The following is a 25389-nucleotide window of genomic DNA, read 5'->3' on the forward strand; positions in this document are numbered from 1 at the left end:
TTTCATGTAGCTAGGACTGGTGATGGAAGCTAGTACTCTGCTTCTGTTGTTTTAGTTAGAGATGACCACAGGGAGTCTTTCTGGTTTTCTTCGTTCCTCAGAAACCCACTTCTGGTTGGTTGATATTATTGTTCTTCCTATAGTATTACAAACCCCTCAGCTCCTTCAGCCCTTTCTCTAACTCTCTTATAGGGGGTCCCTGTGTTTAGTGCAATGGTTAGCTGCACACATCCTCATCTGTATCAGTAGGGCTCTGGCAGAGCCTCTCAGGAGACACCCATATCAGGCTCCTGTCAGTAAGCACTTCTTGGCATCAGCAATAGTGACTTGGTTTGGTGGCTGCATATGGGATGGATCCCCAGGTGAGGCATTCGCTGGATGACCTTTTTTTTTTTGTCCCTGCTCCACTCTTTGTCCCTGTATTTCCTCCCCTGAGTATTTTGTTCTCCCTTCTAAGAAGGAATGCCAGGGTGTTGAAGTTGGAGTGGGTGGGTGGGAGCATCCGCATAGAAGCAGGGGGAGGGGGCATGGAGTGTGGGAGAAGGAGGAAAGGGAATAACATTTGAAATGTAAATACATAAAATATCCAATAAAAATAAAATAAAAAACAAACCAAACCACTTCTGGAGAGCATGTTGAATAGCCAGATGCCGAGATTTGGGTTGACTTGTTTATCAGCTGGCTCTGGGCTTGCAGGTCTGTGTCTCTGGCACTGATGAATGTCTCCTGTTGAGAGGAGGAAAGCATAATAAGGCATACAGATGTACAATAAAGCACAATCATCTGAGATTCAAGTTTGATTAAAACAATCATAAATTTACAAGTTCAAAGATTCTAAAATATTAAGAGACAATTTTTATTTAGATAATGAGCAGAAAATTAAGAAAACAATCAACATCTACTCGGAAGACATCATTATCTTCTAAGAAACATAAGTCCTGAGTTGGTAGCTCGACCAGACAGAAGCAGTCGTTCTGGCACGTGTGTCCCCTTGCACCCATGCACGCCACACGCATACCCACAGGTGTGCACTCAGGCACAGAGCTTCCTCCTTCTACCCTAAAGTTTATTTGATTTGCTTCAGATTTTTTTTTGATTGATCTCACTATATAGTCTGGGCTGGCCTTGAGTTTGTGGCCATCTTACTGCCTCAGCTTTCTGAGTGTTGGGATTCTGGGATTAGAGGCATGTACCAAACTTAGTCCAAGGTACTTCTTTCCACAGTGGAGTACAAGAAGCAAGCTACGTTCCTTCTATTGACTCCCCTTCCTTTGTGGAATAGAGCTCCCAATTAGGATTGGATAATTCCAGATAAAAGCAGTGTAATGCTTAGGGTTCATTTGTAATTTTTAAAGTTTGGTGGTTTGTTTTTCCTCCTTGGTCAGGAGTTGCCAAACATTTTCCAGAGGGCTATGCTTTAGTCTGCGAAGGCTGTGGTGATAAATTTCCCATAAAGTGGGCAGAAACTTCCTTTGCACAGTTGTGGATGGTAGCCGTCCTCCATCAAATCAAACCTGCCAAGTTTTATTTCTCTGGATCTCCTTGGTCTGAAGTAAGTCCTTGTTTGTGTCCTTGTTTGGTGTTCTCTGTGCACAAACACACTTTGGGAGTCACTTCCTCTTAGGCAAACGCAGCCCTGCCCTTATGACATCATTCATACTTAATTGCCTCTTTAAAGACCTTGTCCTGGAACACAGTCACACTAGAGGTCAGGGGTTCAACATATAAATTTAAGAGTAGCATAATTCAGTCCAGAATAGGCCAGATGATAATAATTTTAGGCAAGGAGACCTCAGGGTCTCTGTCACATGTAAGTACTCACTTCTCCATTATGTCACAGCGCTCATATGTACAAAAATGTGCATGCCTGTGTCAAAAAAACTTAAGTGGATGTCCCATATTACATAACTTTTGTGTATTATTAAATACTGTGTTTTTGTTTCTACCATTTAAAAAAATGTTAAAGTCACTATTATTGGTTTGAAGCAACAAAGAAAACAGTTGGTGATCACATTGGCCTGCAGACCATACCTTTGAGCTTTGGCTTAGTAGGACTTCAAGATTGTGTTGCCTTGTTCTGATCTTCCAAGTTTTGTTTGATGGGTTAAATTCAAACAGTGTGGATCAGTGTCTCTAGACTGATCTAGAGTCATAAAAGGGAAACCTCCAATCATCAGGAAAAGAAAGGACATATACCACAGCCTCTGGAATATTCTATAATGAGCTGAACGTGCAGTCTCTTCAGCAGAGCGGTAGAAGAAATCAACTCTGGTGTTGGGAAACTTTAGTACTTTCTGAAGTGATTGCTCTCATTAAAAATAGCCGAGCGGTACAGAGTCAATATCTTTCTAAGTTAAGAAAGTCCCAACTGACAGTAATCAGTTGCGCTTCAGGGAAGGGTTTTTCCATGTCTCTTAGTAATGCTAAAATCAAATTTCATGAATACATTTAGTTTTCCATTTTCACCTTGTACCGTCTGTTCAGATTCCCCACTTGGCAGGATATTGTGCATCTGAGAGAGGACAAAAGAAGCAGGGGATAGAAGTGGGAGTTTCTTCATCAACTGTATTATTTTACTATTTATTATTTTATGTGTAAAACACGTTTCAGGCTCATTTAGGAAATGAGAAAACATAACCCATTTCCCAAGACTTTCTCTGTCCTTTTCGTGTGTATCGGTGCATGCATGTATATGTTGACACCCAACATAGGTACTGGAAAACTTCTTCAGTTGGTCTTCCACTTTATTTTTTGAGGTATGGTCTCTTGTAAACCTTAGGGCTAGCCGGTATAGCTTGTTTCCCTTGAGCAGTTTTCTTCTTGCTCTGGGGGTTCCCCATGTTCCCCTACTTGGGTCGGAATTACAAGCAAGACACACAGCATTTAAGCGTCAATGTGGGTCGTCTTGGTTGTCCGGCCAGTACTTTCACCACCTAGTCCTCCCGTCATCCTCCTGACTTTTTTTTTCGTGGGTGGCCTTTCTAATAATTTCTCATAGTCAGCCTTAGTCACAAGCTGTAGGAAAAAACAGTAACTGTTTTAGATTTTGAAACATGCCTAATGGTTTATCATCCTCATATTTCTACACTGAATTTTAAGGCCGTAGCAGTTCTACAGGGTATCGATTATGACCTGTACAAGAAGAGTTAAGCCTCCATTTGCCTCAAGACGGTAAGAAAAATTAGCATAAGCACTTCTTCAAAATTGTACTTTTCTAAATATTACAACAATGGCTTTAGTCGAGCACAGCAGAGTTCTAATAGCACATGTTTGCATGGATGAAACACCACTTAAGACATGCACACATGCACATGGATGCCAACGACTGGCTAGTTCAGACTTCAGTAATGGATTACATTCAATCTGTCTAATGTTAGGAAAGACATTGATTGATTATGAGACCACATAACAATTCTCAGGTGTCTTTAGTGACAATAATCTCAGATTGGTAAAAAGAGGACAAAAATGTAGGACTTTGCCAAGTTCACAGAATACTACAGCAGACTTCGGTCCCAATGTTGATTCATTTTGTAGGAGATTATCTGAAAGCCAGAAAAATACAGGAAATGACTGGGGAACTACTGACGTGAGAAAACTCTAACACCAAGGGTAACAGTACTGTAATTCTAACTTCATAGACCGACTTCCTCTCAGTAAATTAAAGTTATTAATGAAATCTGCTTATGTTTTATCATTGCAAAGTGAAAGCATCTTCATTCTAGAAAATATATTTTTACTTCTCTTCACTTTTTAGGAATTCTTCTCAGGAGTAGTACGTGTCTATTGTTTCTTCAGGCATAACCAGAGTCAGACTCCTTAAGGTACTGTGACAGTGACACAAGGGGCCCACGGGCATTTACTTTCTTAGCAGTCGTATGGAACAGTTATTATGACAGGAATAATGATGAGAATCTTGCCTTAAGGTTATATACTGTGGATTGATGTCCATATGCAGGTTAGGGCAGGCACAGGGTAAGAAAGGCCTGTGATTGGACAGTGAAAAAGAGAGGCGGGGACAGAGATTTTGGAAGGCGGGAGAGATAGGAGAAAGGGGAAGAAGAGACGATGGAGGAGGAGAAGGATGGCCCACCCTGTGTAGCTTTAAATAGCCACAGGTAGCTGTGAATATCTTTTCTTAATTTTATTTTTCTTGGATATTTTATGTATTTACATTTCAAGTGTTATTTTCTTTTCTGCCTGTCCCATACTGCTTCCCTGTTGTCCCCCTTCTTCTGTGAGGGTGCTCCCACTCCCACCTCAAGGCACACTGGCATCCCCCTACATTGGGAAAATGAGCCGTCACAGGACCAAAGGCTTTTCTTCCTATCGATGCTGGACAATGCCATCCTCTGCTAAATATGTGGCTGGTGACATGGGCCCCTCCATGTGTACTCATTGATTAGTGGTTTAGTCCCTGGGAGCTCTGGTGGGTTCTGGTTGATTGATATTGTGTTTCTTCCTATGAGGTTGCAAACCCCTTCAGCTCCTTCAGTCTTTGCTCTGTCTCCTCCATTGGGGTCCCCTTGCTCAGTTCGATGGTTGGTTGCAAGCATCCTCATCTGTATCTGAGGGCTCTGGCAGAGCCTCTCAGGAGACACCCATATCAGGCTCCTGTCAGCAAGCAGTTCTTGGCATCAGCAATAGTGATTGGGTTTGGTGGCTGCATATGGGATGGATCCCCAGGTGGGGCAGTCTCTGGATGGCTTTCCCTTCAGTCCCTGCTCCACTCTTTGTCCCTGTATTTCCTCCCATGAGTATCCTGTTCTCCCTTTGAAGAAGGAATGAAGCATCCTTCTCGAGCTTCATATAATCTATGATTTTTTTCCTAGGTATCCCAAGTTTTTGGGCGAATATCCACTTATCAGTGAATACATACCATGTATCTTCTTTTGTGACTGGGTTACCTCACTCAGGATGATACTTTTTAGTTCCATCTATTTACCTAAAAATTTCATGAAGTCAATTGTTTTTGATAGCTGAGTAGTATTCCATTGTGTAGATGTACCACATTTTCTGTATCCATTCCTCTGTTGAAGGGCATCTGGGTTCTTTCCAGTTTCTGGCTATTATAAATAAGGCTGCGATGAACATAGTGGAGCACGTGTCTCTTTTATATGTTGAGGCATCTTTTGGGTATATGCCCAAGAGAGATATAGCTGGATCCTCAAGTAGTTCAATGTCCAATTTTCTGAGGAACCTCCAGACTGATTTCCAGAATGGTTGTACCAGTCTGCAATCCCACCAACAATGGAGGAGTGTTCCTCTTTCTCTGCATCCTCGCCAGCATCTGCTGTCACCTGAGTTTTTGATCTTAGCCATTCTCACTGGTGTGAGGTGAAATCTCAGGGTTGTTTTGATTTGCATTTCCCTTATGACTAAAGATGTTGAACATTTCTTTAGGTGTTTCTCAGCCATTCAGCATTCCTCAGTTGTGAATTCTTCATTTAGCTCTGTACCCCATTTTTTAATAGGATTATTTGATCCTCTGGAGCCTAACTCCATGAGTCTTTTGTATATATTGGATATTAACACTCTATCAGATGTAGGATTGGTAAAGACCTTTTCCCAATCTGTTGGTTGCTGTTTTGTCCTATTGACAGTGTCCTTTGCCTTATAGAAGCTTTGCAATTTTATGAGGTCCTATTTGTCTTCTTGATCTTAGAGCATAAGCTATTGGTGTTTTGTTTAAAAAATTTTCCCCTGTGCCTATGTGTTCAAGGTTCTTCCCCACTTTCTCTTCTATTTCTTTCAGTGTAAATGGTTTTATGTGGAGGTCTTTGATCCATTTGGACTTGAGCTTTGTTCAAGGAGATGAGAATGGGTCAATTTGCATTCTTTTTTTTATTTTTTAAAGATTTATTTATTTATTAATATTAGTACACTGTTGCTGTCTTCAGGCACACCAGAAGAGGGCATCTGATCCCATTACAGATGGTTGTGAGCCACCATGTGGTTGCTGGGAATTGAACTCAGGACCTGTGGAAGAGTAGCCAGTGCTCTTGACCTCTGAGCCATCTCTCCAGCCCAATTTGCATTCTTTTATATGATAACCTCCAGTTGAACAAGAACCATTTGTTGAAAAATGCTGTCTCTTCTCTATTGGATGGTTATAGCTCCTTTGTCAAAGATCAAGTGACCATAGGTGTGTGGGTTAATTTTTGGGCCTTCAATATTTATCTATCTACCTGTCTCTGTACCAATACCATCAGGTTGGGTTTTTTTTGTTTTTTTGTTTTTTTGTTTTGTTTTGTTTTTTTTTAAGTCACTATTGCTCTGTAATACAGCTTGAGGTCAGGGATGGTAATTGCCTCAGAAGTTCTTTTATTGTCAAGAGTAGTTTTTGCTTTTCCAAATGAATTTGCAGGTTGTTCTTTCTAACTCCATGAAGAATTGAGTTGGAATTTTAATGAAGATTGCATTGAATCTGTAGATTGCTTTCAGCAAGATGGCCATTTTTACTATATTAATCCTGCCAATTTATGAGCACGGGAGATCTTTCCATTTTCTGAGATCATCTTTGATTTCTTCCTTCACAGACTTGAAGTTCTTGTCATAGAGATCTTTCATTTGCTTGGTTAGAGTCACACCATTCATTATTTGTGGCTATTGTGGAGGGGGTCATTTCCATAATTTCTCTCTCAGCTTGTTTATCCTTGAGTAGAGGAAGGCTGCTGGTTTGTTTGAGTTAATTTTATATCCAGTCACATTGCTGAAGTTGTTTATCAGCTGTACGAGTTCTCTGGTGGAATTTTTGGGATCACTTACATATACTATCATATCATCTACAAATAGTCATATTTTGACTTCTTCCTTTCAATTTGTATCCCTTTGACCTATTTTTGTTGTTTGCTCTGGCCAGGACTTTAAGTACTATATTGAATAGGTAGGGAGAGAGTAGGCAGCCAGCCTTGTTTAGTCCCTGATTTCTGTGGGATTATTTTCATCTTGGATTTGGTTTGTGAGAATCTTATTGAATATTTTTGCATCAGTATTCATGAGGGAAATTGGTTTGAAGTTCTCTTTCTTTGTAGGGTCTTTATGTGGTTTAGGTATAAGCAGAATTTTAGCTTCAAAGAATGAATTGGGTAGTGTTCCTTCTGGTTCTATTTTGTGGAATAGTTTGGTATTAGGTCTTCTGTGAAGGTCTGGTAGAATTCTGCACTAAACCCATCTGGTCCTGGGCTTTTTTTGGTTGGGAAACTGCTTCTATTTCTTTAGGGGTTATGGGACTGTTTAGATGGTTTATCTGATCCTGATTTAACTTTGGTACCTGGTATCTGTCTAGAAAATTGTCCATTTCATCCAGATTTGCAAGTTTTGTTGAATATAGGCTTTTGTAGTAGAATCTGATAACTTTTTAATTTCCTCGGTTTCTGTTGTTATGTCTCTCTTTTCATTACTGATTTTGTTGATTTGGATACTGTCTCTCTGCCCTCTGGTTAGTCTGACTAAGGGTCTATCTTGTTGAATTTCTCCAAGAACCAGCTCCTGGTTTTGTTGATTTTTTTTTTTTGTATAGTTCTTTTTGTTTCTACTTGGTTGATTTCCTGCCATCTACTTTTCTTGAGTGAATTTGCTTCTTTTTGTTGTAGGGCTTTCAGGTATGCTGTCAAATTGTTAGTGTGTGCTCTCTCCAATTTCTTTTTGGAGGCACTCAGAGCTATGAGTTTTTCTCTTAGCACTGCTTTCATTGTATTCCAAGTGTGGGTATGTTGTGCCTTCATTTTCATTAAATTCTAAAAAGTCTTTAATTTCTTTATTTCCTCATTGACCAAGTTATTCTCGAGTAGAGCATTGTTCACCTTCCATGTATATGCGAGCTTTCTGATGTTTTTGTTTCTGAAGACCAGCCTCAGTCCATGGTGATCTGATAGAATGCATAGGATTATTTCAATCTCCTTGTATCTATTGAGGGCTGATTTGTGACTAATTTTATGGTCAGTTTTCGACAAGGTATCATGAGGTGCTGAGAGGAAGATATATTCTTTTGTTTTAGGATGAAATGTTCTATAGATATCTGTCCATTTAGTTCATAACTTCTGTTAGTTTCACTGTGTCTCAATTTAGTTTATTTCCATGATCTGTCCATTGGTAAGAGTGCTGTGTTGAAGTCTGCTCCCTCAGGGCAGGTTTTGCATATGAGAGCTGTGGGACAGCCCCAGCTCTGGGCCAGATGGAGACTGGAAAGGTCCTGTCCTAGGATGCCCTGCAGCTCCTGTGCCCCGTGCACTCCTGTGCACTCCCGTGGGTCTCTCCTTGAAAGGTCAATGGAGAGAAAGTGCAGTCCTACCTGTGGGGTGTGGGCTTAGGAGGGAGAGCACTCATGACAGACCAGCTCTCTGCGGGCACGTTTTGTGTCCAAGAGCTGTGGGAGAGCTCCAGCTCTGGGCACAGATGGAGACTGGAAGGGCTAGCTATGAATATCTTATAAGGGATGGGTTATTACAAGACAATTTGTCTTATCTAGGTAGGCAGTTTGTATCAATGTCAGTTGTTATTGTATGGATGTTTTATGGAGTGAAATTTTAGTGATATAAATCTGATTGATAAATTACAAGCTTCTAGAGCTTTGGTTTTGTCAGTTACTTGGAATTGTGACTAACCACAAGGGTCAGATGGCTACATGGGGATGGTGTGACAGTGAGCTGCCAAGGGAACTTAGCAAGACAGGTGGAGGTGTTCCAAGAGCTCTGGGCCAGAGAGTCTGCAGACATGGGAGCACTGCACTGATGACATGTAGCCCCACCCTAGCATGAGCTGGTGTTCTGATTATTATTATTTATTACTACAATATACTTTTGAGGAAGACAGCTATAAAGAGGTCTTCATGTGTTTTGATATCTCTTATAACCTACCACCTCCTACAAGCCCCATTAATTAATACCACCATATTGAGAATCAGTGGGCATCAAAACTCATACCAGAGACCTACCCAGATTCATTAAGAGGGAGCCAGATTCTTCTTGTTAATGGAGAGTTAAGTTTCCTCTATTATGCAGTCTGAAGAGACCCGTACAACCTAATTCTTTCACTTGTATCAAGTGTCTGATGTCTAAAATCTTGCCATTATAAGTAAATTATGTAAAGAAAAATCTGGTGTGTCCACCAAGATCTATCTTCAAGAGACATGCTTCTCTTTGCAACAGAACACGCAGAGGGCTAAACCCGAATTCCAGCAACCCTTACTCATTTTCATTTTCCCTTTCTCTTGTTGTTGGTCTCAATTCCATAGAGGTAGCTCAGTTATCCCAGACAACCTTTTCTACTTGGCTTGTGCAAACACCTCTGGTCTGCAGTTTAGAAAGTGACATCAGCTTGGCTTATAGGCTTACCACAGAGGGCTGCTTCACTCCTACAACTGAAGGTTAATCCTGCCTGCTAGCTATGCTCATGGCTGGAATGTTGTGTGAGAATACCTAAAATGACTCTTCAAATGTTCAAAGGGGAAACCATGCTATTGTTGTAATTGGTCGACATTAAGATGGCAAGATTATTCTTAGTAATCAGCCAATTCCTGATCCTTTTTTTTTTCCAGACAAGGTTTCTCTGTGTAGCCCTGGATGTCCTAGAACTTGCTTGGTGGAACATTGGCCTCCAACTCAGAGATCTGCCTATCTTTGCCTCCTGAGTACTAGAACTGAAGATGTGTACCACCCCTGCCTGGCTCTCCCTTTTTTTTTCTCAAAAATATATTTTTAATTTTTGAAATTAAAAAATAACTATACCATTTCCCACTTTTCTTTCCTTTTTTACTCTCTCTCAAATTTATGACCTCTATTTATTTGATTATTTATAAATGTGTGTATGCATATTATTATATATAATACATATAATGAAAAATAAGTATTTATATATAAATATATTTATAAAGTATATAAATTAATATAAATATATCCATACATCATACAAAATAAATAAATATAACAATATAAATGTATTACATAATTGTATAAAATATTATATATACATATTATATTTATATGTATATATTACAAAATGCTTAATCCATATGATGTTATCTGTATTTGGGGACTCTTACCTGAGGTAGACTATTTCTCTTTCTCTGCACTCCATAGTCACTTGTAGTCCTTTGTCTGGTGCTGAAGATCTCATGAGGTTTCTCTGCCATGTTAACTTGTTTTATGGGTTTGATGGCTGCTGAGGCCGCGTTTGGGCAGCTGTGTATGTGAGCCTTCACGGGTAGAGCTCCTCCAGCCTTTCTGGGAGATGAAAGCTCACAGCAGACTTCCTATTTCACACCCCCACCTTTTTCTTTTTAATTTCAGTATTTCAAAGTGAAAGAAGAGACCTATTTAGAGAGAAATGATGAGAAAATGTGACTACAATTGGTGGTTTAGTTTCCTTTTAGGAAACTAAAAGATAGTTTTAAGCAACACTTAAAAGTAGGACAATCGAACAATGAAACAGATTAAGGACATGGTCTTTCTGACATCTTGATCTTTAGGTAATGAATTGCATTTCAGACTTTGGGTTTTTCAAACTGTTAGAAAATGGGTGCTTGTTTTAAGCTCCAGATTTGTGGTAACTTGTCAGAACGCACCAGTGGATACAAATATATTTGCATGTGTCCTTTCTCTGTGATGTGGGCTTTGTTCCACATAGCTGGTGGGCTCTGAAAAGCAAGAATGATCCCTTTGGGTCCAGCTTCCGAACACACACACGCAGCACACTTCAGTCAATAAACATGGCGGAAACAAATCCACAGTATCCTACACACAACTGCTTTCATCCATTCAGGCTGCTGAGAAAAAACACCTCAGGCTGGATAATTTGTAAGCAGGAGTGATTTATTGCTCGGAGTTCTCCAGGCTGGGACGTGTCAGATGGAGACATCGGGCTGTTGACTGTGGTAAATGCTGGATCTCTGCTCTATACACGAAGGATGCTTTGTTGTTACCTCTTCATAAGGAAACGGAAACAAATGCATCCAGGACATTTTCTTCTCTGGCCATGGCCTGAATACCCAGGGCATGTTTTCTGTGGTCAGCAGTCTATGCTGCAGGCTATGGCAAGGCAAGGTTTCAGTTATCATGCTGTGGCTTGATGCTTGTGGCTAATGGGCTTCTGGGCTGTGTTTCTCAATGGCTTTGCATGATGACAGATGATGTCTGTTGGTGCACCATCACCCTTGGCATCTCTCAGCTTGTCTCAGCGATCTCTGAGGGTCCAGGCCTTTCTCTATTGGCTGGCAAATCATCCTCGTGTTGGATATCATTGGTCCCATTAGTCTTTAACTGAGTTTTTCAACTCCTACTGCCCTGAATCTGACACTTCTCTTTTAGATGGTCTTTGGAAATCATTTCAAATTTTAGCTCACAAAGCTTTTCATCTATGTCATCAAAACATACAGTAAGAACATAAAAGAATGCTTGGAAATATTTAAAAGTCTTGGGGTTTTGCCTGTAAAGTTAGAGAAAATTTCACACCACCTTTATCTTTCGTTGACTGGTGTAACTATATGCTCAGTATATGAACAAAGTATATGTTCAGTGCCCGATGATCTGAATCAAATCTGATTTCCAAAAACCCAGTGGTTGAAGGAGAGAAAGGACTTTTACAAGTTGGCCTCTTATCTCTACATGAATGCTGCCCCCCCCACATAAATGCAAAAAAATAGAAAAAAATATAAACCCACTAACAAAATAGACATTTCTAACTAGTTTACTAAATGTTTCTATTAAGTAGACATACAGACCAATACCTAATAATATTTATACAAAAAACTTGATTATTTTTGTTTTATACTAAGAGTATTTTCACTGAAGAATATTTCTTTCAGGGCTGGAGAGATGGCTCAAGGGTTAAAAACTTTGGTTGATTTTCCAGAGGATCCAAGTTCAATTCCCAGCATCTACATGGCAGTTCACAACTGTCTCTAACTCCAGTTCCAGGGAATCTGAAGCCCTCATGCATACATACATGCAGGCAAAACACTAATAGATCATCATAAAATAAAATAGAATATTTAAAAAAGAATATTTCTTTTGTTGACATTATATTCAAACATTTTAGGGAAAAATTTAAATTTAATGTGCTTTATACTTCATGGAATTATGTAAATCAATCTTGCATTAATTATCTCATGATTCTATGGCTATAAATATGTGCATTGCTGTGCTTTTAAACAGAGTAGGAATCAAACAAGAACAATGTAAGTTATGAGCTCTGACACTAGGAAGGGAGAAGGAAAATCACCGCATACTCTTAGACCCCCATGCTTTCTTGATCAAATCTTCAAAAAAATATTTTCTCAGGTTCTGGAAGTTCTTCTCTAAAAGCTAAATTGGAGGGATCTTCAAAGCAGCTGAGAAGATTGGCTTACCCCTTCAAGCGGTGTTTACTGGCCCGAGTTAGTGGGTGGGGCAAGGCAGCAAATCGCATCTGGATTTGAAGCCAAAGCTGGAAACCAGACTTCTTCACAGGTGTTCCAATTTACAATAATAGCTGTTAACACACACCTGTGTTTTTACACAGACGATTTTGGCTACTCGACAAAAGTTGCTCTCCCAGAGAAAACTGTCAAGGTTTACCAGGAACAAACGCACTTGGCATTAATCATGCCGCACGGGAGTGGGACTGCATGCCAGCTATTGACAGAATGGAGAGAATGCCAGTTTTGTAGAAGGCTGCTGAATTCTCCTTTACGAGGAACTTGAGAACTTGATTATAGCAGAAAGTGTTTTTCACGTAGTTAAACAGCAAAACAAATCGGTTAGAAGCAGAAGAGAAATGACCAAAGGAACCCTTCCCTCCTGAAGACAGTACTGTTGCTCTGAAGTATGCTGCCGAGGAAAGAAATTTATAATGAGCTGGGCCAGTTTAGGATGTCTGACTATGTTATCCATGAAAACTATTGGGTAGTCTATGGCAAACAACTTCAGTTTTTGTAGAGCCTCCTTCCTCTTCCTTTCCCTCTCCCTCTCCCTCTCACCTCGCCCTCTCTATCCCTCCCTCCCTCCCCCCTTGTGTGTGTATGTGTGTGTGTGTGTGTGTGTGTGTGTGTGTGTGTGTGTGTGTAAATTGCAGTAACGAATGCCAGGGTGCCTGACTTGGGCAGTAAATATGTGAAAGTGTGACAATCCCACACCTGTGAAGTCTAACACAGGGAAAGGCAAACACAATGAAGGCAATTTTATTTCCCACAAATCCTTGTCTTCCAGGAGATGCTGGAAGGTACTCTACTAAACCAGATGGAGACTGTAAAAAAAATTGTTAAATTATTTTATTTACATTCCAAATGTTGTCCTCCTTCCCTTATCCCGACTCCCAGAGTCCTTCACTCCATCCCTCTTCCCTTTGCCTCTGAGAGGGTGCTCATCCACCCCCCTCACGCACCTCCCTCCCCCAGTATTCCCCTTCCTTGGGGCATCAAGTCTCTATGGGATTAGGTTCATCCTCTCCCACTGGGGCCAGACAAGGCAGTCAGTCCTCTGCTACATATGTTCCAGGGGCCACGGACAAGCCCATGTATGCTCTTTAGTTAGTGGCTTAGTCCCTGGGAACTCTGAGGGCTCTAGGCTAGTTGATACTGTTGCTCTTCCTGTGGGGTTGCAATCCCCTTCAGTTCCTTCAATCTTCCCCCTAACTCTTCCATAGCGGTCCACGGCCTAAGTCCAATGATTGGCTGTAAATATCTGCATCCGTCAGCAGCTGGTATTGCCTCTCAGAGGACAGCCAATGGTAAGCTCCTGACTGCAAGCCTAAAACGGCATCAGTAATAGCATCAGAGTTTGGTGCCTGTGCATGGGATGGATCCCAGGTTGGGCCAATCACTGGATGGCCTATCCTGCTGTATCTGCTCCATTTTTCGTGCCCGTATTTCCTTTAAACAGGAACAATGGCGGATTAAAAGTATTGAAGATGGGTGGGTGGCCCCATCCCTCCATCGGGAGCCATGTCTATCTGCTGGAGGTGGTCTCTTCAGGCTCCCTCTCCCCAGTGTTGGGTGTTTTGGTCAAGGTCCTCCCCATTGAGTCCTGGGAGCCTATCACATCCCAGGTCTCTGGAACTCTTTAGAGGTTCCTCCTACCCCCCGCCCCCAGCAGCTGCATATTTTTATTCATTCTCCTTGAGACTTTCTTTAGCAATTATTTAAAGTGTAGGATGAAGAAGGACTCCTCCCTAGAAGACCCGGGGGATTGGCTGCTGTTGGATTCAAGTCATCTCCTCCTCCTGCTGGGTAGCCATTGCCCTTGGCTTTTCCTTCTCTTTTCCCCTTTCCACTTACTTGATCCCTTTGTCTATTTTCCCACCGTTTAGTATACCGTATTCAAAGCCAACATACATAAACTCATTGATTTTGGGTATCTCCTTTCTTCAAACCTTCCTTCTACTCTCACCCACTGTGCAGGTTCTCGAGTGCTGTGCTCTGGGAGGTTGTGGTAGCCCACAGTCTCCCTTCTGCTCACTCACTCAAACGTCCCCCTTTCTGCCTCCTGTCATTTCACAGAGATGGCTCCAATTAATGTCAGTAACAATCTTCGGTTGTCAGAGGCAGCAGACGCTCATCTGTCTTGTCTCATGCAGTCAGTGGCTCTTGGCACAGTTTGCTGCGCCCACTCTGTTTAACAGTACCCTCTGGTGAAGCATTCTCCAAAGACTCAAAGCTTAACCTTGAAGGATTTGAGATCCTTCCTGTCTCGCTTGTCCCTGAGCCTTTGAAGGGATTCCACACAGTCAGGTCTACCAGTCGGCTTCTTCCGTCCTTGTTAAGTACTAGTCAACCAACTTTGGAAGGGTTCCTCTGCTGTTCATACTTTTAAAAATATAATTATTATTTTGTGTGTGTTTGTGTGTGATGTGCGTATATGAGCACATAGTGCTGTGATTCTGTGAGGCAAGGGGACTTTTTGAAATATGCTGTCTCCTTCCACCGTCTGTGAGTTCTGGGGTGGAACTCGGGTTTCTTAAGCTTGTGTAGGAAGGACCTTTCCCCATGAGCCATGCGATCGGCCCATGTCTTCTGATTTTTAAGTTTGGGAAATTTCAAATCTATAGAAACATTCATAGATTAGTATGATAAAGTCAAGAGTATTAATATTTCTACTTTCTCTTTATATTCCTTACTTCTTTCTCTCTTTTGTTTTTTGTTTGGCGTTGTTTGCTTGGAGGCAATGTCCGTGTAGCCATGTCTGTCTGCGCGTCTCTATGTAGGCTAAACTGGCCCATTCAGAGTTTTTATTTGCTGCTGTTATTTGATTTCTTCTCTTCCAGTTGGGATCCTATACCTGGTAAATCATATTTATTATATTTTCTCCTAATTCGTAATTGCTGTTTCCTCCCATTGTTCTTTTTTACTTACTTCTTGGAAGCCCCGTCCACTAAATCTAAACCTTGGCCTACTCAGTTGTTTTACTGATTATCTCCCCTGTTTCTTGGCAGGTTTTGTGAATTTTGTTGGAAAAAAATGGATTTTGTTTTTAGGGGGCTGCTATTTAGCTCACCTGGCCTGGAAATTATTATGCAGGCCATACCACCCTGGAAATATAATCCCCACTATGTTAGTGTCCCAATACTGTAATTACAGGTGTGTTCTACAAAACCTGGCTTAAACGTGACATTGTGTTGACTATATCCCGATGGATCTAGATTCTGGTTCTACTGTTTTTCAGGATGTCAATCAAATTGTATTTCCCTTACTGTTGGATGAAGTTGCCATGAGTGAACCTACAGGTCATACCCTCCTCCGGTCGGCGCACAACAATACATCTGCTTAGTGATAGCCACATCCTTCACTTTAGTTTTCCAGCCTAGACTCTTAGGGGAACCACTCAGTGTACGTGAGACTTAGTAGTTAAATGCCCCATCACAGACGCATCTCAAACAGTGAACAGACACCTTCTGAGAATGAAACCTTGTATCTGAGGCAGAAGTTATTTCTCTGCTTCTTTATACCTTTTATGTACACCCAAGTGGACTCTGAGTCAGCCAGCACTGGGTGAAGAGCCAAGCCTTACAGGTCTCCTTTGCCCATATACAGTAGAATTGCCAGTCAGAATAGCATGTAGCTGTTTCACAGTGCTGTGATCATTTGTATATGCATGGCCCAGGGAGTGGCACTCTTAGGAAGTGTGGCCTTGTTGGAGTAGCTGTGTCACTGTGGGCATAGCCTTTAACACCCTAGGTCTATCTGCCTGGAAGTCAGTCTTCTCTTAGCAGTCTTCAGATGAAGATGTAGAACTCTCAGCTCCTTCTGCACCATGCCTATCTGAATACTGACATGCTTCTGCCTTGATGATAATGGACTGAACCTCTGAATCTATAAGGCATTCCCAATTAAATGTTGTCCTCATAAGAGTTTCCTTGTTCGTGGTATCTGTTCATAGCAGTAAAACCCTAACTAAGACAAATGCTTTCATATTTTGGACTGCCTCCTTAAGTTACTGAGTACTAGTATCCCATTGACCCTAACCAAGTCCTAAACCTCTAGTTTGTGTGGCTGTTTTGTTTAGTTTTAACCCATATTTTTTTCTAGAACGTTTTCCTTTTACAGACAAAATCTGGGTAGTGACATTTTCTCTCTAATTCAAATGAATTCAGGCCTGTCTAGTTTTGAGAAACAGCCCAACCATGACAGTACCACAGCATCACCTGGGATGGGGAGACAGTAGTACAACAGGCCGGAAAGTCAAAGACTAGGACATTTTTCTCTTAAGAAAGGATTTTTCAGAAGCTGATTATCTGAATTAATTGTTTGTTTTGGGCTCATTCTCAGATCCCTGAAATAGATGTTATGACAAGTGAATCAAGTTTTATATAAAGCTTTTAATGCAAAGAGTCCGCCAAATTCTTGGCCTGGCTGGAAATCCCACTTCCTTTTGATCTAGGATCCAATTAAGCTTGCTTCTTCTTGTCGAGTCTCTTTACTCTGCTTTGATCTATGAATGAACCCTCATCCTGCATCATTTTTTATCCTTTGTGACAATGATTTTTTGAATGGAGTTTAACTTTGATCCCTTCCTTTCCCTTATCATTCCTTACCATTGATTATTTTGATTATTTGTCTTCAAAACACAATCTACCTCTGTGCATTTCTATTGTCACCATCCCAACCCAAAGCAATACAATATCTTCATTATTGTAATGGCAATTCGCCCTATGTCTTACTTAGGGATTCTGCTGCTGTGAGAAGACACCATGACCAAGGCAACTTTTATAAAGGATAGCATTTAATTGGAGCTGGCTCATAGGTTCAGCAGTTTAGGTCCATTTATCATCAGGCAGGAAACATGGCCGTATGCAGGCAGACATGGTTCTGCAGAAGGAGCTGAGAGTTGTACATCTTGATCTTGAAGGCAGCCAAGAGGAGTCTCAGAGCTGATCCCTGCTGTGACTCACTTACTCCAACAAGGCCACACCTACCCCAACAAGGACCTGCCTCCTAATAGTGTCACTACTCTCTGTTGGCCACGCATATTCAAACCACCACACCCTGTTTCTAGTTATTCTTCCCATAGTCTCTCTCAATGAAAAATGAAGCATCTCTTTTTCTTTAAGATCCAGCATTTTCTGTGTTTAGGTAGAATTTCTGAATAAAAGCAAGTTCATGTGTAATTAATATTATGTGTAATTAAATTGTGTGCAATTATATACAATCCTGTCTCGGTTAATTTTACCTGCCAACTTGACACACTCTGAGAGAGCAGTGTCAGTTGAGGGCTCACTCAGACCAAAATGGCCTATGAGTATGCCTATGGTAGGTTGTCCTGACTGTTAATTGATGCCCACTGAGGGCAACACCAATCCCTACACAGATAGATAGTTCTGTCCTGCATATGATATTACCTAAGTATGAGCAAACAAGTCAGCAAACAACAACCCTTCATGGTTTCTTTATATGTCCGTGCCATGGTTTCTCTCAATGACAGACTTTAACCTCTAACATAAAATTAACCCTTTCTTTCTCTAAGCAGCTTTAAAACACCTTGTTTTGCATGGTAACAGAAGGAAATCAGAACAAACCTTAATCATCACAAGTGTACAATTCAATTGTCTTAAGTATGTTCTATTGTGAAATTCTCAAAATGACTTACAAATCATGAGGCTGGTAGCATCCTTCTAACTTGACATTGTTTTGCTTTCACTTGTATTTTTATAGGTTATTACTTTATTTTACCTCCTCTTGGAACAAAACCCAAATGCATTAGCATTACTCACAGGGCTGAATTCTTTCTGTCTGCAGTTTATCCTTTCAATTTTTCTTTCATCACCTCTCTCTTCCTCACTGAACACTTTCAGAACTTGTCTTGCAGCTTGACGGTTTCTCAACCTTTGCCTCATTTCAGAAGCTTTACATTATGTGCCCTCCAGTAAGGAGTTTTTCCATCATCACACACACACACACACACACACACACACACACACACACACACACACACACACACACACGTTCCTTATGAATAAACCACCACATCTGCTTCCCTGAGAGAATGTTCTCTTACAAGCTCATCTAAGTTGATGCTGTCCCATCCCTTAAACAGCTTTCCTCTGCTCCATTTCCAGGGTGATTTCCTTTAGGATATGCATTACCATGTGTGCTGTTTTGTTTTCTTATCCAGTTAATGTTTACATCCTTCCCTGATCAATAAACTCATTGGGGGAAAAAAAACTGCTTCACCTTCAAAGAGCTTGATTTCCAACATTTCTAACATGATCTAGCACATCAGAGCTCCTTACCCTACTTCCCTGGTAAGAAGTTAACAGAAAAAGGAACATGTTAGTCACAAATTTAGTCACTGAGAGATGCTGCGTAAGGAAACCCAAGGCTGCCTTTGTTAAATTAACAGCTTGAAAAAGAACGAGCACACTTCTCTCAGGATTCCTTCCATGTGTTTTTGTCAATAAAGTGGCTTTAGATGTTAGTTTTGTACAAATAAAATGCTAAACCAGAATTCATTCATAAGAACAACTTCAAAGGAAGAAAGCAGCACATTGTTTCTCGTCCTTATTTAAACAAGATGTGCGATAATTTAAAGTCCAAATTGTCTCGTTTAAAGCCACAGAGTCAAGGAATGCATGTAGCCCAGGAACACTGCTCTGAATTCATTGGACTCCTACCCTGGATGCAAGTTTGTTATTTTTACAAAAATAGATGCATTTGCGCGGCATGTGTGAAAAGGACTTATTGCTAAAAGCAAAGCACCACAGCATCTCAGCAGTACTTCCAGGAAAATCCATAAACCCAATAGATTTTTTTCCTCAAGAAAGTTTAAGAATTTAAATCAGTTTTTTTTCCTATTCTCCTAAAGAAAAACAAAACAAAAACAAAAAACAAACAAAAACAAAAAAAACAAAACAACAACAACAAAAAAATCAAACAAAAAAACCCAAAACCTCTCCACCCAGACATTTAAAAAATCTTGCTTTCTAAAGAGAAAAAAAAGCAGGAAGCTGCAACTTGGTGACGACTAATTCATTAAACCTATAAATCAGCAGGAGCAGAAAAATCATACATATCATTTCTAGAGCTTACAACTTCCATAAATAAAAATTTCATTTTCTAGAACTGACAACCTGAGTTGCTCCTACGGTAGTGAACCCTCATCGTGTCACCGGCTCTTTATGACTAAAGTAAATATTAAAGCCCGCGGAGTTGATGGATCTGCAGTGGTCCCCTTTTCCTCTCCGCTCTTGAAATGAAATAAGAGTTCAATAAAATGGCGCACTACAAGTCTTTTGTTCAGATGCACACAGTATATCTTTGGACATGTACAGCATATTCATTTCTTCCAAATGTTTTATCGACCTTGGTGCTTGGGGATTAAAGAAAGGAGACTTGCAGGAGAGGTGCTGACATATTTACAGGGGAGTTTAGAAAGCATACACTTCACTCGATACTCTTATCAAGAAAAACATATCATCTCGCAGTTTTCTGTTTTATTTTTGCATTTTTTCCCTTTTTTTGCATTGCCACAGTAGGACTGATTAGGTCTGAGGGACGTTCACGGGCCTTTCATGAAGAAGCATAATTGAAGTCTAAGATATACTTAGGCTTGGAGATTTAATTCCAAGCAATCCCCTTTCTAAAACGTGAACTTGGAATCTATCCAGGTTTCTCCCTGTCTCACTTTAAATCACTGTTATATATTACAGTAGCAGCCATGCAAATGAATGCATTCCTACATGTTCAGGGCACTTAACCAAGTCTATGAGGGTGAAGGGACATGGCGTAGACTTCTACCTTTCTCTTATCTTACATTTGATGTTGATTCAATTTTCAATGTGTTTTAAGAGGCTCTAAAAATCTGGATTCATTTTTAAGTAACAAGATGTAGATATTCTTGATACAATGAAACAATGAGCTGTAGCAAATTTTGGAAAGGAGGAAGAGAATTGATGGAGAGATAGTCCCTGTATTAAGAGCACTTTTCCTGCTATGGGATGTAAAAGAAGGATAGGCCAAAGAGAAATGGAAAGGAACTTACTGCTTCATTTGATCTGGTTGTGGAGCAAAGAGCTGTCTTCAGACAAGCTTAGTTCTAGCATTTGAACCTCAGACTGTTCTTATAAACCATTTATGAGCCTTCTTACGAACCACATGAACCTTAAACATCAAGGTTTTATTGTTTTTCAGCTCCAGAGGCTGGCAAGGACAATATCAAGGTGCCATAAGATTTGGCATTTGGGGAACGCTCATTCCTCATAGAAGGCACCTTCCGTGTGCCTTCCGTGGCAAAGTGTGAAGACACTTTCCCAGGCCTCTTTCATAAAAGTACTGTAACAGTGAGTCATGGCTGTTGGCTGGACTGGATTTGGATTGAAAAGCCACTGTGTAATCTTGTAAGGAATGTTCTGGACTCATTTATTTGAAGTGTGAAGGCTCACTCTTTGTGTGGTCAGCACCTTCTGGTGACAGACTGGAAAGTACGTCTGAGGACCAACTTAGCTTCTTTGTGACTCATTGGCAAATTCATTCACCCTGCGGCAAGTTCTTATGCCCTGTCGGCGGATATGTCTACCCTGTTGCTCGTGTGGCTGCTGCCACATTCTTTCCCTGGTACCAGAAGCCTGCTTCTTTAGTTTCAAAATGAGGTTGAAGCGCTGTGGCTCTCTACAACCCCTGTATTGTCCCAGCCCTTGTTTAGGACTATTGAGGCATCCAGCTTCATGGACTAAGCAACTATTACAGTCTCAGCTTTTCCAGTATGAAGACAACCTTTGTTGGTCTACTCAGCCCATATCATATAAGCCAAGCTAACAAGGACCCTTTTTGACATATAATCATTCAGTTGGATTTATTTCTCTAGCCAATCCTGAATGAGATAATCACTAAATGCATCAATGACTTAACTACTTCCCAAACACTTCAAACCAGAAAAACCACCACTTCAGTAGGTTACAAATTTGGAAGACAATTCTCAAAAGATCAAACAAAGTTATTTTCCTCTTGAGTGAGCTCTTTGTACCATCTCTTGCTCTTTGGGGCTATGGTCTGAATGTTGTATTGGTCTCATTTCGTACCTTGAAATCTTTTCTTTTTCTTTTTCTTTTCTTTTTTGGTTCTTTTTTTCGGAGCTGGGGACCGAACCCAGGGCTTTGCGCTTCCTAGGCAAGCGCTCTACCACTGAGCTAAATCCCCAACCCCCGTACCTTGAAATCTTAACCTCCAGCATAATTGCATGGTGAAGCAAGGGCTTTATGAAGTGGTTTGATCCTAGGTGGGGAGTTCAGCTTAGCTCCTTCTGAGAAAGGACTGAGAGACCTGTACACAAAGGCTCCTTTACCTAGTTCTCTCCAAATGTGGAAGAAGCCAGAAGACCCTAAGTGGCAGAAAAAAGTCCCTTACCAGACATGACATTTGCTTTTTAACTTTGTTTTTAAAACGTCAGGAGTTGTGAGTTCTCCTGAGTGTTGTTTTGTTATAGCAGCCCATGAGGCTAAGATAACCCATCCTCACTGTCCTCGGACTGCCATGGGGATATCTGGTCACATTCCAGCCTTCTATGATCCACAGAGGAAGGTTGGCCTTTAAACTGTCACTCGTTCTCAAACACCTACTGCATACCTGTTATGGGCCAGACCTTCCAGGATGATGATGTTTCTCTGGGAAGAACAGAAAACAAAACACATGGGGAAGATAGGCGTAACTCCATCCCTCAGGCCCCTTTCCCTTTCTCTAGAAATACGAGTTCCGTATTAGGATCTTTGAGAGTCCTCCCAACAAGGAGGTAGTAATGTACCTTTTACTTTTTTCTCTTATAACCCTTGAGCCATTGATGGCTTTGAAGATAGAAGGCAATGTGCCAAGAATATGAGCAGTATCTAAACTGAGAAAGGCAATGAGGAGATTCTCCTCTAGCATCTCCAGGAGAAATGCAATGTGGCTGACTTAAGACCCACTTAAGTCTTCTGGTCCACTCAATTTTGTTTTAAGGACCTTGCTAGTAGTAATTCATTATGGCAGCAACAGGAGGCCAAACACGCCTTTGCTTGCTGTAATGATTTGTATCTTCTCATTCCTCCTTGTGCTGTGCGTCTCTATCTTACCAGTTCCTAGAATTAATGTCATTTCTTTCATGCAGTTACTTATGTGCCATTGCACACACTGAATTTTTATTCTAGAGGAAGATATTCTCTCTCTTCCTCTCTCCCCTACCCTTCTCCTTTTGACTCTCTTCACTTTTTTGATCCATTGTCTCTATGTGTCTCTCTGTCTCTCTTATTTGTCTCTGCCACCCCCATGTGTGTGTGTGTGTGTGTGTGTGTGTGAGAGAGAGAGAGAGAGAGAGAGAGAGAGAGAGAGAGAGAGAGAGAAAGAGAGAAAGAGAGAAAGAGAGAGATTGAGAGATTTACTTCTGACTGGTATGGTCTTTCTGGACCCCTTTACCTTATTTCTTGAGGCATGGGGACCTGGGACTCACTGATTCTGCTAGGCTGGCTGGCCACAGGGCTCTGCAGAGTGGCTGTCTCCACACCCAACTTTGTATTTGGGTGCTTGGAATAGAACCCAGGTCTTTACATCTGTGCAACAAGTGCTTTAGCACTGAACTGTCTCTCCAAGAACAGAGTTTTTAACAATCTGTAACACATTTTTTGGTTGAAGGCTTAAGACTGATGTCCTAAAAAACATGTTCACTTCTTATTCTGCACATAATTACACATGTCTCCAGCAAGAGTCCCCTTGGTTTTGAGGCTCTAAAAGTATGTTTTTGATTTTGCCTAATATTTCTCATTTGGGAACCAAACATTGAGTATCCAATATGCATAATAATCTCCTGTAGTGCTACTGATATATATCTTATGTGAGTGTGTTTATAATATGTAAGAGTGCCTAGATTGTAAAACTAAAGTAAAGCCATCTTCCAGTAACATATGAATTTAATTGATAGAATCTAATAAAAAAGTCTGAGCATTGCTATATCTGTTTTGAAGGAATTTGTTACATATATTTATTATTTAGCAGTTATTAAAAAAAATAAAAGGACAGTGATTTTGTTTTTCCCCAATTTGTTGAGCTCCAGGAAAACTAAATTCATTTTGTTGCATTATTTACAGAAACAAATATATCACCCTCTGGGCTATTCTGTTTTTTAAAGGAAGAAAAAAATCAATACAAATAAATGATTTCTTTCCTCTACAGGTCTCATACAGTTTGCATATTGCAAAAAATCATGTTCTGCTTCCCTATCCACAACATCATATATTTATTGCTTCATTATAATTTCAGATACGCATGCTGTTTTCTTGGAACACAAAGCCATCTCCCTGAGTGGTAAGGCCAAGGGAAGACTTTGAAGAGAGGACTGTCCACTGGCTCATAGCTCCCTTGTTCTCCTGAAAGCTTTGTTTTAGGGTTGTTTTCAATGTGCTTTACTGTAAAACACTTGTCCCCTGACAGGGTTTCAAAAACACTTCTTTGGACAGCTTGAATTCATTAGAGAGAGAGAGAGAGAGAGAGAAGGGGTGGGGGGGGGATGAGAAAGGAAGCCTCAAAGACTTTGTTCTAGTGGAACAATATCTACACTCACAACTGAGAAACCAACAAGACACCATGTATAGGATCAAACCCCACAATAAGGTCATCTACTTTTCCAAGGTGGTAGATACTAATTTACTGAGCCACAACAGTTTCAATAGGGGTGAAGAGAGGGACAGAGGGTTGGGCACACATGGGTTCAAGCTGTACAAAAGCTAACCCTGGGACCCAACAACCCAAAAGGGCATCACTTGTCTGCCTCAGTCCACCCAGAGGATTGGAGAAGACCACTCCAGCAAAGAAAACAAATCCTGCATGGCCTCTAAGGCAAGACTCAACCCTTTGGAGTGAGTCTTTAGAGATTCAAACAAACAAACAAACAAACTAACTAACTAACTAACAAACATTCCTGGAACTTACACCAGGTTCTTTTCTTGAGCTGCATGCTCCAGATCATTGCTGGGGACACAATGACCTGAGACATTCCACAGGAATCTCAGGATGTCCTGAGACTTCAGTGTTATTATTCAGCATACAATTGTTGTGTGAATGAAGGAGGGACCTGTGTTCTTGGTACAGTACTTCATGGACGGTGCCTTAGATTCGAGCTCTACACTAAACATTTGAAAGATGAACTCTTTGCAGTTGTCGTGTTCACAGTGTTTCTTTGTGGATGCTGGGCCTCTGAGGCACACGATAGAGCAGCTTTTTTGGTAAAATCCCAATTTCCTCCGCCCACCACAACCTTTCTTGCTTTCTAAGACTGCGTCTACTGGTCACTGTTATTACAGAGGTATGCGCTGTGGTGAGGATGAAGCGAGGTATATAGTGAAGTCTCATTAGAATAGCCATCCTAATGGCCTAAAGTCTGATTAGCTTGGTCATCCAGTTCTCTGCAAAAAGGATTGACGTTTACCAGAGCATGCAATGCCTTTCCCTAAACTTTGCTGTATTTGTGTGGAATTCCTGGCAAGCTGCAGCCACTGGGGCAATCTGGGAATCATGATGTATAAACCATTAGCCCTGGGGATTGAAAGAAACTTTCAAGGGAAATTTTCTTGGTTATCTTAGTTGAAAAATCTAAAAAAGTGATTTAAAACTTTTAAGAATATAAAAATATTATTTAATTACATTAAATTAAGCTCATTCCTTCTTTTCTTTTGTTCTTCTTTCCTTTTTTTTTCCTGATAGCTTGTAAGAAGAGTCATTAACGATTATACAATGAATTATTCAGGAAGGCCTGTCAATCAATTTATATGGCTTCAAATAACTGTTGGGTTTGTGGCAAGAAGATGTTGAGATAGTGTAATACTATAATATATTTCCTCTGCAGGCATTTCCTTTTCACTGGTGGATGAATCAACCATAACTAAAAGAGTATAATACAGTGCAAAAAAAAAAAAATCAGTCTTCATACACACACACACACACACACACACACACACACACACACA

The 25389-nt window shown here is 40.7% G+C and overlaps 1 long non-coding RNA gene across 1 annotated transcript in view; it reads right to left on the reverse strand.

The window, feature by feature from the left end:
• Positions 1-612: 612 nt before the first annotated feature.
• Positions 613-25389, reverse strand: part of LOC120095557 (uncharacterized) — a 40065-nt gene continuing 15288 nt past the window's right edge. The window contains exons 2-3 of the long non-coding RNA XR_005491107.2: positions 10040-10309; positions 613-726 (exon numbers count right to left, since the gene is read on the reverse strand). This is a non-coding gene — a long non-coding RNA (uncharacterized LOC120095557). The remainder of the gene's footprint in view (positions 727-10039; positions 10310-25389) is intronic.

This window comes from Rattus norvegicus, chromosome 11 (genome assembly GCF_036323735.1).
Source record: "Rattus norvegicus strain BN/NHsdMcwi chromosome 11, GRCr8, whole genome shotgun sequence".
In the NCBI taxonomy this organism is placed as follows: domain Eukaryota; kingdom Metazoa; phylum Chordata; class Mammalia; order Rodentia; family Muridae; genus Rattus; species Rattus norvegicus.